The 12,544-nt window shown below is 35.1% G+C and overlaps 1 protein-coding gene across 2 annotated transcripts in view; it reads right to left on the bottom strand.

The window, feature by feature from the left end:
• The window catches only part of LOC136340380 (uncharacterized), a 32,425-nt gene that overhangs the window by 7,564 nt on the left and 12,317 nt on the right, over nucleotides 1-12,544 (bottom strand). The window contains exon 1 of one of the 2 annotated variants that reach the window (XM_066284429.1): nucleotides 4,716-4,739. The exons of the other annotated variant lie outside the window; for it this stretch is intronic. The gene's annotated coding sequence lies outside the window, so the exon portion shown is untranslated. Of the gene's footprint in view, nucleotides 1-4,715; nucleotides 4,740-12,544 lie in introns of those variants that run through there. 2 annotated transcript variants of the gene reach the window in all.

Genomic DNA, 12,544 nt, shown 5'->3' with positions numbered 1-12,544 from the left:
ATGAGTGGCGAAAAAAAAAAATGTTTATAACCTGATTCCAGTGGCTCCATCAATAGAGTATCAACTGAATCACATTAAATTTAGAACTCCATCTACCGGAACGCGCTACGGATTAGGATTTTTGGGTTTTTGCATTTTTTCCCCATTTCATGAATTGGAATATCAGTGGGTGTACTCTCTCGAATGCCCAATGAGCTGAGTTATTGTATAGGAAACAACAACCGGCTCCTGAGAGTCATCTGCAGAAATGCAGAGCTGTCTAATTTCCGCAGAAGATTTCCTAAGAATTTCAAGGTTATTTTGAAGGATTTGGAGTAGGTTTTCGATGTTACAAGAATGCGACAAATTTCTAAGCTGGATGTCACATTTCCAATGTTACTTAAATCATTGTAGGAATGGAAGCTCAGGTAGTTAGTCAAAATACACAATTGACTGATTTCGTTAGAAGATTCCTTTAGATCAATTTGGAACTTTTTCAGTATATTTTAAAGTTTTCGAGGTTACGATTATCTTTTCAGGGTATTTTATCTTCCGAGTGACAGTGGAAGAATTGCGCAGGTATGGACTGAGAAACAGCCTTGCGAACGCCATCTGCCGGAACGCGCAACTGACTAATTCTCCCCTGAAAGGCCTCTTCTAGGCGGTTCTTAAGGTTTTTGTGCCTTTAAGTGCAGTTTTGTCATAAAATCTAGGAAAAATATAATATTTTAATAATGACGAATAAGTAACTAATGACTAAAACTTTTTCTATCTCCGTCACAAATCAACGTACACTTCAAATCACAAAAACTTTGTGTAATTAGTAGGTTCTTACTTTTTTCAGTACCTAATTATTGCTCATCTTTAATACTTCCTGACGTATGCTTTCAGTTAAGAGTAGTTAGTTTTTTCTTAAAATAATCTTGCAACTCGATACATGAAACCGAAACGGCAAAAAATCAATTTCCACAAAAAAGATCATTTCTGATGGAACTTCCGACAGGAGAAATCTAATTACGATAATAACATGCAAGGCAGGTAAGTGCTAGTTAAAACGTGAAGAAAATTACTGGAGGGTGTTGCTAAGATTAAGTCTAATATTACACGTGATTAGCGGTGAAAGAATGATCTCGATTAGGGATTTTAGCGCCTTTAGGAAAATATTTTGATATTAATGCAAATTTCTTAAGGCAATTGTATATAGAAGAGTAAGACGGATGATTCTTACGGGTACTTTAATTTTCAAGACTTAATTAACGAAATCTACCCAGGTGAAGAGAGATTGGGAGAATCTTGAAGATTGTGTATTCGCTGGAACTGTCTCGAGACTTTGGGACGTGTACACCCCCTTGTCTGTTTGTCTAAAATTTTCTTCGCACCAAAAAACATTCCGTCTCGTTTTACTACAAAGTTGGAGATTTCCAGCAGAAAAATGGTTTTCATGTTCAATTATTCTTGCAGTGCAATAATTCTAGGTTTAGCGCTTAAGACAAATCTGAGAATCTCAGTAATTCTCTAACAATAACTGCTATCATTTACGCATGCAGGTCTTTGATCTCCCCGTTAAACCTATATCTAATCTAAATATTCTGTATAAATGAATATTGCAGCTCATCAAGTTGTAAACGCTGATTGCTGACTTAATCCCTCTTTCTCTGTTATTACTGAAGAAAACCTGAAACTATCTAGGTTTGCCTAACGGGTTAAACATAGAGAAGCATGCACTTTGCGCATCAAACTATGACGGTACCCTCTTCTACTATATCTTAATCGTTGATCGGTGCCGTAATCGATTACCGTTTCTATGTCAGCGTTCGACGAGATTGATGATATTTCATTAATACCTCACCTGCGCACATTTTCTCCAGATAACTGCTTATAAAGGTTGTTTAAAATGAGCGAAGGTACTCAGTACAATCCTTCTTTTCCTTCAGAAGTTATTTAAACGCGCTCGCTAAGATTTTCGAAAATTCCCAACCAAATAAATTACAAATATTTACATATTTTACATATGTAAACTGTCCGCAAACAAGGAAGTACGCAAACAACTGTTGCGAATCTTACATACTTTCAAGTCGCATGTATAACCATTTAGTTAAACAGAAATTACCACCGTTCAACTTAAAAGGAAATATCAAGATCCCAGTAATAAAGTTCAGTATTTAATTAGATGGCTCATAGGAATACCTTCGCATATTTCATGCTCTAACACAACTGCTGCTCATGTTAATCAACTAATAATGGTAAGAAACTCCTTTTGCTCCGTCCTCAGCGGTAAAATTAAACAGTCGTGGATCTACAGTTGGTACAAAAACCTTATCTCGAGTTGTTGCGTAATTAGAAGACAATTTCCGCAATAAAACATCCTTTAAAAGAGCAACGACGAAGTCACGCAAAGTTCTTGACCAATGTCCATTCGTAAAGCCATATCGGGATTGAAGTTCGCTATCGGACTCGAGATTCAAGATTTTTTTCTGTGCAATTGTGCCTTTTCTTTATAGGGATAAAGTCTTCATGAGTAGTTGCGGTTAGAATTAAGCATCAGCTGGATAAAGAAGTTCAGAAATAAATTCGGGGTTTCTCCGTGAAGAATTTTTCCCCACACAATTAGGATTGCATCAGTCAATTTTTTCGTTTAGTTTGTTCTAGATTGGTTTGTAATTAGCCCCATAAATCTTGGTATTTACATAAGAGCCTCAAATTGGTGACACAGCCGTGATCAGCAGGAAATTCTACAAGCTGCAAGAAAAACTAGTTCCGCCATCAGACGTTGCCACCGAACCATCTATGATAAGGCTTATGCGCAACTAACCTGTTGCAACAGAGGTTGATTTAGTTTTCTCTTTGGGGACAGAATGTTTCGAGAAAAGAACTCATAGTGATTTGAATTTCTGAATTTTGAACTAACCCACCGGAGAAATTTTATTTTCAGGGCTTGTGACTAACTTGAATGCGAACTTTGTAGACTTAGGTAGTGGCGCGTTGCAGTAGATGGCGCTTGGACGGTTATTTTCTCTCTTTATATCGCAATAAATCAATGGGCACTCGATAGAGGGCGTTCACTGTAAAGTTAACCGCATTCACCAATTGTCAGGAAGCTTTTAGGTTCTTCATTGTATAATAAATTATACCGGACGCTTTACAAAAATTTAGGTCAAGTAGGCTTTGGAATTATTTGCCACAGAGCCCGTATGTGCCTGATATGTTTTATGTTACTTCGAACATAAACAAATAAACCTAACATCACTTAAATACTACGTTGTTTACCTTTATTATTCGTTGGGCTTTCTTAAAACTAGTCTTTTTCAAGGCTTTACGGATTTGTGTGGTGATCGGTTATAGTTTTCTAAGTGCTAAAAATGATGTTTACATTCAGTCAAAAAGCTTTTATGGTTGACTCTTAGCGTAAAAACATAATTAAGCATTGCTCCTCGCTGGGCATCTCGATGTTCACCTGGCCCTACGGCGATGGTAAATCAAAACAACAGAATCATATGAGTGTAAACAAACTGAAGTTGTTCACTGAGCATCGCACCTCGCATCGCCGTAAAATGAGGCATAAAATATTTTGTTTTACAGCGGCGAGGTGCTGGAAACTTGCTCTGTGATCGGTTCTCACAACCGCCCGTTCCATACATACCGCAAGACTGCACATTGCGTTTAATCAGCGGTACCCCATATGCTCGGTCCGATGGAATGACTCAATGTACTTTGAGGGTAGATAAACGAAATATGTGGTGTTACTTGAGAGACCAGATCAAACTTCACAGAAACAAAGCACAATTAATAATAATAACCGCATCAAAGTATTTGACGAGTCACCATAACTATCTGAATCAACTATTTTGACTACCTCTCTGTTCCTAAGAAACGAGACAAATGAACTACGATAAACGGCGATGTTCAATTCTTCGCGAGGGTGACGGCGAGGGTTACATCGAGGTATCCGACGCGGGGCGATCCTTCGCTACGTTTTTACTCTTATTTTCGAAATGGAGAGTGCGTAAATGAAAAATGGGCCTGCAAAATTCAACTCTGTCTTTTTACCATTTGTTGTAAATGGGGTAAGTAAATAAGTATTAATTAAATTTATTTATGTTTCATTTTTTCTTGACTGCAAGTAAAAATTTAAATCAAAAGTGAGGTTAGGTTTTGTTGGTTTATATTCGAGATTACGTAAAACATATCAAAGATATACAGGCTCGATGTCCGACCATTTCAAAACTTACTGACCGGACTTTTTTTTAAACGCACGGTATGATTCCATCGACTGTTCATTGTATAATAAAAGTGGGAAAACCCTTTAGAAACACACAAACATACATGAAATAAGTACACAAACAATACCTCGTCATGCATAAACAAAAGGTTATCCGACATTTACGCTGAAGTTCCTGCGAACTAGTCCCATTATTTGGTCAGTGTCACCACTTGATACTTCCGCGAATGGTGACAGTACCTAACAAACGTAGAGGTTCAAAAACTCTCTTCGTGTGTGAACGGCCTAAGGGGAATAGGAAGAGTACTTTTAATTCTATCTTTACTTCGTACGTATAAAATCTCATAGAGTAACAACTGCTACGTTAAATGGTACTTTCTATGGGTGGGTATACGATGCGAAACTGTTTTCTTGGTCACGGCTAAGGTCAGGGAACGATAAACAATTACGTAGGTACTGCTGGAATTAATTTTTATGCTGTTGTTTAACGGAGCCTTAGGTACAAGAGAGTACTTACAAATATTAGCCAGGAACTGTGAACTCACCTGAAAACAAATAGATGCGTTAGATATGTCGTTTAAGTACGTGGTAATTGATGGCAACAAGAAAATGCGAGAATTATGACAAGTTAATGATCATTAAATATCAGGCATGTATTAATGGGCACTTATTCCGTCTCAAAGCATTTAAACTTAACGGTAGTCGATAGACTCATAAACATCTTCAGTGACATAAGTTGTTTGAAGTCAAGATACCCAAAGGTACAACGTAACTGTAAATCGCGATAGGTATATTTATGTAGGTCCCCGATACTATTTTCTTGAGTGAGGTACATCTAAGTTAGGTAAGTATGTTTTCAAGTAAAAGAAGCTTCAAAATATCGTAGTAATTCAAATAGACATCAATTGATTTCAGCTAGTATTTTTCAGAGAAGATGTATTACTGCAAGTTGGGAGGAAAAAAGCAGGAGTGCACGCACTGCACGAGTGCTTTTTCCGATCAACACTGTGTGAATGCATGTTGGTCTAGAATTATCTAGAATTTTTAACAAACGAGTTATATCTGTGGGATAAGTTCATGAACAAAATTCTGCGAGGTTGTAATACCTCGGTGAAATGAATGACTCGTAGACACTAAAAAAATTTAATCGCGATAAAAGTTTATGGCTATAAAAAGTTTGTCAATATCTCGTAATGTAGTTAAAATTGTTATTTAGAAATAAAATACCTGAATTTCTCCTAGGTATTGTCACTGCATGAATAGTAATTTTTTTTTTCGATTTAAATGAGTGGCTATCAGTTGGGAAGGAAGGGCATTGAATTACCCTACAAAACCTTAAAGTAGAGAAAAAGGACCCTATATTTAAAAGTTTTGTCATTAATTTCTAGTTCAATGTAACCTTAAATGTCGCATAAAAACACTAAAATTTTTAATGTGAGTCAATACCACATTGTGACATAAAAAGGATGCAATTAATGACACAAAAAAGGTCTTTTGAAATGGAAAAAGAGGCAAAAAATTGAAACAATTCAAATAAATATTCTGCGCCAATAAATTTCAGGATGAATCATCTCCTAAATATCGTTCATAAATGTGCATATGTAAATCGTACAATTTACAGCTTGAATGATTAATAAACGGTGATCAAAAGAGGACGAATTTAATGAGACAATATAAAACTCTCGTATCAGAGGGAGGGAACGTAAAAAATGTATTAGTTCAAATAAAGTATCTACGCCAATGAATTTCAGGGAAAATTTTGTGCTAGAGTTTGTGCATAAATAATAAAATTTGCAATTTGAATGAGCTGCGGACAGCACCTGAGAAATAAATGAACACATTTATATACCGGGTGAGTTTTAAATGACAGATCAGCTCTGCAATATGTGCAGGGCGACTTTCAGGGATTATGGAAAAAATAATACATGTTATAATTATGTTTAAAAAATTGACAGGGTTATTAATGTGTTGAAGTGAAGAGTTAATTTCTTTATTTTCCATTTTTTTATATTCTCAATCGCTACAAGATAACACACGGTACAAATTTGAATTTGTAATACAAGATGTTTCGAAGCAGGAGTTTTGAAATTGCACTTGACAACGATTTTTTTACAATCAAACAATAATTATACTAGTACCTTTGAAATGAACACTAAGCTAAAAAAAGAAAGTAAAGTTTTTACAAGGTGTTCATACTTAAATATTTATTCATTTAGTTCTTTCGACAATGTTCCCCCAACGTGAATATGGAAATATGATGTTGACGTTGGGGAAAGTGCGCTTTGCTGATCTGCCATTTAAAACTCACACTGTATAGGATAATTTAAATTCGCTGCTTGCCTTTAGAATCTCAAAAACGATAAAAGATACGAGATCACTTATATTGGGACAAAGTTGCTTAATTTTGAGCTTTCTTATATACCTTCTAAAATTGGAAAAATTTCGATTATTTCCGAAGATAATCATAATAACACTCATGTCTGATTAATGATTCATTATTTTACTTATTAAAAATATATTTTGCATTATTATGTTTATTTTTACTACTGGTGTGACACATCATTTAATTCAGAAGATCAAAGACTTTCCAAAAATGTAATAAAAAATTCGGGGTCTTATTTAAAAAATGATGTTGACGATGATTCTCAAATACCAAAACGTTTTACTTAAAATCTATTGACACCATTTTATAATAGAGCAAAAGAGCCTTCGAGGAAGTGAAATTCTTTAAAAAATCTCTTCACATAACTGAATAAAAAAATTTAAAGCTATTTGTGGAAATTCCGTTCTTTTTTTTAGATTTCTTTCAGAAACAATCTGAATTTTCCAAATTTTAAAACGGCATTTAACAATGCTTAGCAATGCGCAACTTTGCACCAATTTAAGCTACCTCGGACGTTTTATGGTTTTCGAAATCCCAATGATGAGCAACGAATTTGAATTACCCTGTATATAAAACAAATACCCTTTTCCAGAATGTGAAATTCGTTACAGCTAATTGCCTTCACTCCGTATTTCTCAATAACGAACGTTCTGACTTTCTAAGTTCTATTGATGATGCTATACTCAAAGGAAATTTCGAGCTTCACCGCCTACATACAGTAGCTAATTTTGCGGGCCTTTCTTAGAGATATATCCCTATTACTATTACACGCCGAGGTGGAAATCATAAACCACCAATATTAAATTCCATTCGTGTTCTGTTTCCCATTACCTATCCATAGCGCTTTTATGGATGTTTTTATAGGACAATTCCTAAATTCTCCACAAAAGCCAGTGCAGTTAACGTCACATGATGAATTCTGATAAAGAACGGGCTCACATTTCTTGGAATTTAAGGAAATCATTGTAAAGCCACAATCGGATACGAAGAAACATAAAAAAGTGCATTCTTAATTTGGAACATGTTTCAGTTTTTTGATTCTCAGATTCTCTCGGAAGAACCATTTGCAGGGTGGTCTAAGCGAAGCTCTATCGGGAATGATAAAATCTATGCATACTTCCACATCTCTTTCTTTTATTGCAACATCCACAAGAACTGAAGTAACATGTCTTCATGGCAATTGTAATTAATAGTCGGTGTAGTGTTAAGGTGTGTATTTATCTTAAAGAGGATATATTAATAACTATAACTTCCTATTATTAGGATAATTCACTTTAATGATATACTTTTTGTGAGAATTTTAAAGACGTTTTCAACACGCAAGTAGAGTGAAACAATGAAATCTTATCAATATTTGATTGCATGGGGAAATTCAACTAACTCAGCACTTGGTTTGGGCGTTATTGGGATAATAAACATAATTAAGTAATTTATGTGAAAACACGGAATTTTATGACATGAAAAATTGAATAATACGAATTATATTAAAGGAGACCAAACTTCTATGTATTCCCGAGCTTCAGCAAGACCTTTAAATTTAGGAATAGGGGCTGCTATACTTAAAATTGTTAGAGGCTCTAGGGGGATACAATGTTAAAGTATGCTGGGCATTGCGTTTAAAAAAATTCCTTCGTAGGAAGATAATTTAATTGCTTATTTAATCCTAAGGTTAAACTCTTGATTGTAAGGATAGGAGCAACTGCAGCAAAATCATTAGGCGAATCTAAAAATATGAAAATATATAGAGTTTTTATTTTAAAAAATCAAGCTCTGTGCGTTACAGCGGAACACCTTTTTAGGAAAGCTAATTTCTGTTTAACCTTCAAGTTCCGAAAAAATTCTTCTTTTAAATTTAGGTATAGGTGCAACTATGCGCAAAATTTTCAAACCTTAAAGAGTGACAAGAAACCTATAAAATTACTCATAATTTCTGGACAGGTTATTTAGTTATCACAGTTTGGATTATAGACAAATTTTGAGATATTTCGGGTTTTTAAAAGAATAACTTCAAAAAATACACGAATCATCTAGATTTCTCCTGTTGTAACTTTCATATTAAATTCAATCATAAGTAAGATTTCTGGACCAATACTGAAGACTGAACGTCGTGACCAGCACGTTCATGCAGCTTGTATGGTTCAGCAGTATTCATGATCACATATGGAAGGGGTTTCATAGGAAATTATTACACTCAAAAATGAAGTTTCTCTCTCGTTCTTTTAGGAAATAATAGATTTTAAAATTTACTTTCATCTTCAATATTGTTTTACCCCAAAACTTGTTAGATCAGCCTCATTCTTCCCATTTGGAAAAGCAGGTTTACATGGTAATCAAAAAGTATTTTTAATGCTCCAGAAGGGCTATAAGAGAAATTAAACAGCTTCTTTTCAGCTTGTGGAGTACATCTATCTTTGGGGAACAATAATTTCCTTTTGAGTATTGACACAAATGTTATATTCACATTTGACATTGTATAACATCTAGCGATTGCATTTCAGGGAATTTCTCGCATAATTTAGACATCAATTCAAGCATTTTCAACTTCTTACATTCACTGATTTATACGTCTGATACTAATCTTCGTGTCAAGTTAATTATCAACTCTCAAAACCATTGAGTCTGGATACCTCTAGTAGCAGGATGAACAATACATTACTTTATGCAACCTTATAACGGATGTTTCTACAACTGGTTTATCAGTTACGGTATTCATGAATGCTACTTAGATCAGTCGTATCGATATCTCCCGGACAAGTTGATATTCGACCTTTTAACATAAGCAAGAAATTGTTTCAACTCATTAGCTCACAATGGCAGTTACCTAATGATAACATGAACATTCCCAAGACAAACGTCGCTGTTGGTTGAAAGTACCATGTGGCTCGAAATTGTCCCCCCTACCTGTAACTTTTTAACAAATTGTAATTATTTCTAAATTCAAAAGCAACATTAAATAGGAGATAAAATACTATCTTTTGACGTTTGTTTACTTTTTTAAATCTTGCTTACGTCACTGGTAAGACAAAATGGCCGTTCGTTTTTGGGTCATGTGACATCTCGAAGGTCTTTCAAAACGATGTCCAATGGCGTATTGCAATTTAAAATCTATTGAAAACAAACACATTTTCTATCAACAAACAAGTTTTTTCGTTGTTTATGTACTATTTAACTGAATTTGTATTATAATATGTTAAAAAGTTAATAGGGAGGCACAATTTGGAGACGCACAGAATAATATGATATTGCAGTACAGACTGCGAAAACATAGGAGGGGCCCCCTTGTTAATCATGCAAGACAGGTGACTGAGTGATTCTTTACTGGTTAACAAAATGCATTGGAAGATTGCAGACAATTAAGCTGGCCGATCTTGAACACCTTGCAGACTTCCTCATTGCACCTATGATGCGTTCAAGGTGTCGGGAGGCATTAAAATCTAAGCGGAGATTAGGAGAGTGCAAAACAGATTAGAATTGATGATAATATCGATCGACTGTTGAATTATTTAGAGTTCAACGCTCTTTAACCACCATACCACCTATGGTTGGATTTTAAGGCAATTTTCATCAATTTATAATACATTAGGCCGGTATTTATTGGCACAACCGTGGGCGGCCGGTAAAAAGCTTTTTACAGTTATTTACTAGGTTTATTGTCTTGATACTAGGAGCAGCTTTGATGTCCAAGAACCTGAGGGCAAATACGTGTGTGGGCATTTACTTCAATTTATACAGCAAAGTCCTCAGACCTGCTGACCTGCATCTTAAATTGGCGACATTCTTCAACTCACTGGTTCTCGCCAGCAAGAAACTTTTAGGTGCTTAAAGTATCTATAAATGTTTAATGTTAATTTGAAGTGTACTTGGGACTGATCTGTCAGATGCTGCAATCCACTTAAGTCCCTCTGTCTTTGTTCAAGATATACAGGTCGTTTTCTGCATGCGTGCATCCTTAAGTAATTTCTTCCTTTTTCGGTCAGGCAATTGAAAAATTCTTCACGCACAGAAACCTGAGATAATTAATTTACTTCACAACTCCGTAAAGTGTCATTTGCAAGTTGGGTTTATGTCTTAATCGAAATGCTAAACGTATTTAAAAAGAGGAGGTATTTTATGCTTTAAGTTCAGAGGATCACAGTATCTAAGCCGACTTGGGTCAGATGAAACTTGATAGGCACCGCAAACCACTTACTCTTAATTGCCTGAATTTCAATGATTTTCCTGCTCAGTGCGTGGGATCAGGGCATTAGGAAACTATTGTTTAACAAACCTATTCAATTAGGGTTGTTAAAGCTTTTGTATTCTTAGTAAAAATGTACGATAAAGAGTCACCGTGGTAATCTGCGAAAAATTAAATTGGTCCCGCATTTGAAGGTTGAAATCGATTTTGCCGGCTTTGGGTTTGTGCCCATTAGCTCTTTGAGTGGCCGAGTTTTTGAAATTGATTACCATCGTTAGTCTTCAAACGGGTGGTTAGTCTTTAATTCAGGCTTTTGCCTATTTTGGCGGGATTTTGGCATGCAACTTATTGGAAAATGACGAATTTTTAAAATTGTTAGGTTACGTTTTGGTCTTTTTTGCTTAGATTTTAACCCGTTAATGGTTGAGTCAAATATTTTACAGCAAATCAATCATTCTCTCCTCTTAATTTCTTTATTCACCGCTGTAAGTATGCTCAATGGTTTTTTGTTTCTTCAAATTCTTCAATTCCTTAGTTTGGTTTTTCAGCGTATTTGGTTTCCACATCGACCAGTAGCTCCTTGACAAATTTACCACCTTATGGGTTAAAATCTCCTTAAATGTTGTTTTCCTGTGACAAGCCAAAAGCAATCCTGCGCTTATTCCTGAAAATGTTTCCAAAAATTTTGATATTTTGACATAAATTTAACTTTGAAATGCCCACTAGGCACAATATAGGAGTAAATTTATAGACGTTTTGTAGTATTTCCTAGATACCCTTACGTCACTTGTTGGCTTTTTCACAATCGGTCATTCACCACAACTTTACAACATTAAATAAACATAAACACAAACGAATCCTCTTCTGAGAAACATTGCATAAATATGCATCATAAATTTTGCCTATATCATATTTACAATGATCATCATTGTAGGTACTTTTAGAGCCTTTTCAGTCGTTGACACGTAAGACCCAGAGGTAAATCACCTCGAATTGCATTTTGTCTTGCTCACTTTTTTTAGATTGTCGAAGATTATAAATCTTTTTAATGGTTTAGACGTTTTTATGACTAAAGGTTCTACCACTTAAGCGGATTAAGACTTGAATAATACTTCAGCTTGTTTTAATTTCTTTTATGGTTTGTAATCACGCGATTGATCTGATTATTTGCATACTGAAGAAGTAAATATGGTGTCACTTAACCGCTTAATTTGTTTTAGTGTAACAAGCACATAATGTGTGGCCTTTGAGGCAGTTTTTATATTCCTACTACGATGAAAGAACTGAAGCAATGTAAAGCTATCAGGTTAAAGGTTGGAATTAAATGGTATACCCCGCATTCCATGCCATTGTGACATGGTCCAAGTATTTGGCAAATAAGTGAGATTAAAACCGTATAACCTCAATCATTTGTCAAATCCAGTCACTGTCACTACCCATTGATGACGTCAACTGACAGTGACAACCTAAGAAATTCAATTAGACATTTGACACATTTCCAACTTTACTCATTCGATCATTGTCACCGCCCCTTGTATGCGGGGGAAAAACTTGGTCACAATGATGAAATGAAATATTATAGATTGTTTTGGAGCGAAATAAAGTATGTGATTACAAATGTATTGTTACTATTTAACAAGCTAAATTATGTGAATTAAAGATATTTAGTCAAATAAAATGAGAGTAGTGTGAGTGTGTGAGTGTTCGTAAATGACTGAATGGAGATTGCTCTAGATCGAGCAATAAATCATGGACTTGAGCTGATTGGCAAGAGATATACGAAGAG

The sequence above is a fragment of the Euwallacea fornicatus genome, chromosome 7 (assembly GCF_040115645.1).
Source record: "Euwallacea fornicatus isolate EFF26 chromosome 7, ASM4011564v1, whole genome shotgun sequence".
Classification (NCBI taxonomy): domain Eukaryota; kingdom Metazoa; phylum Arthropoda; class Insecta; order Coleoptera; family Curculionidae; genus Euwallacea; species Euwallacea fornicatus.
This window is presented reverse-complemented; position numbering and strand designations above follow the sequence as displayed.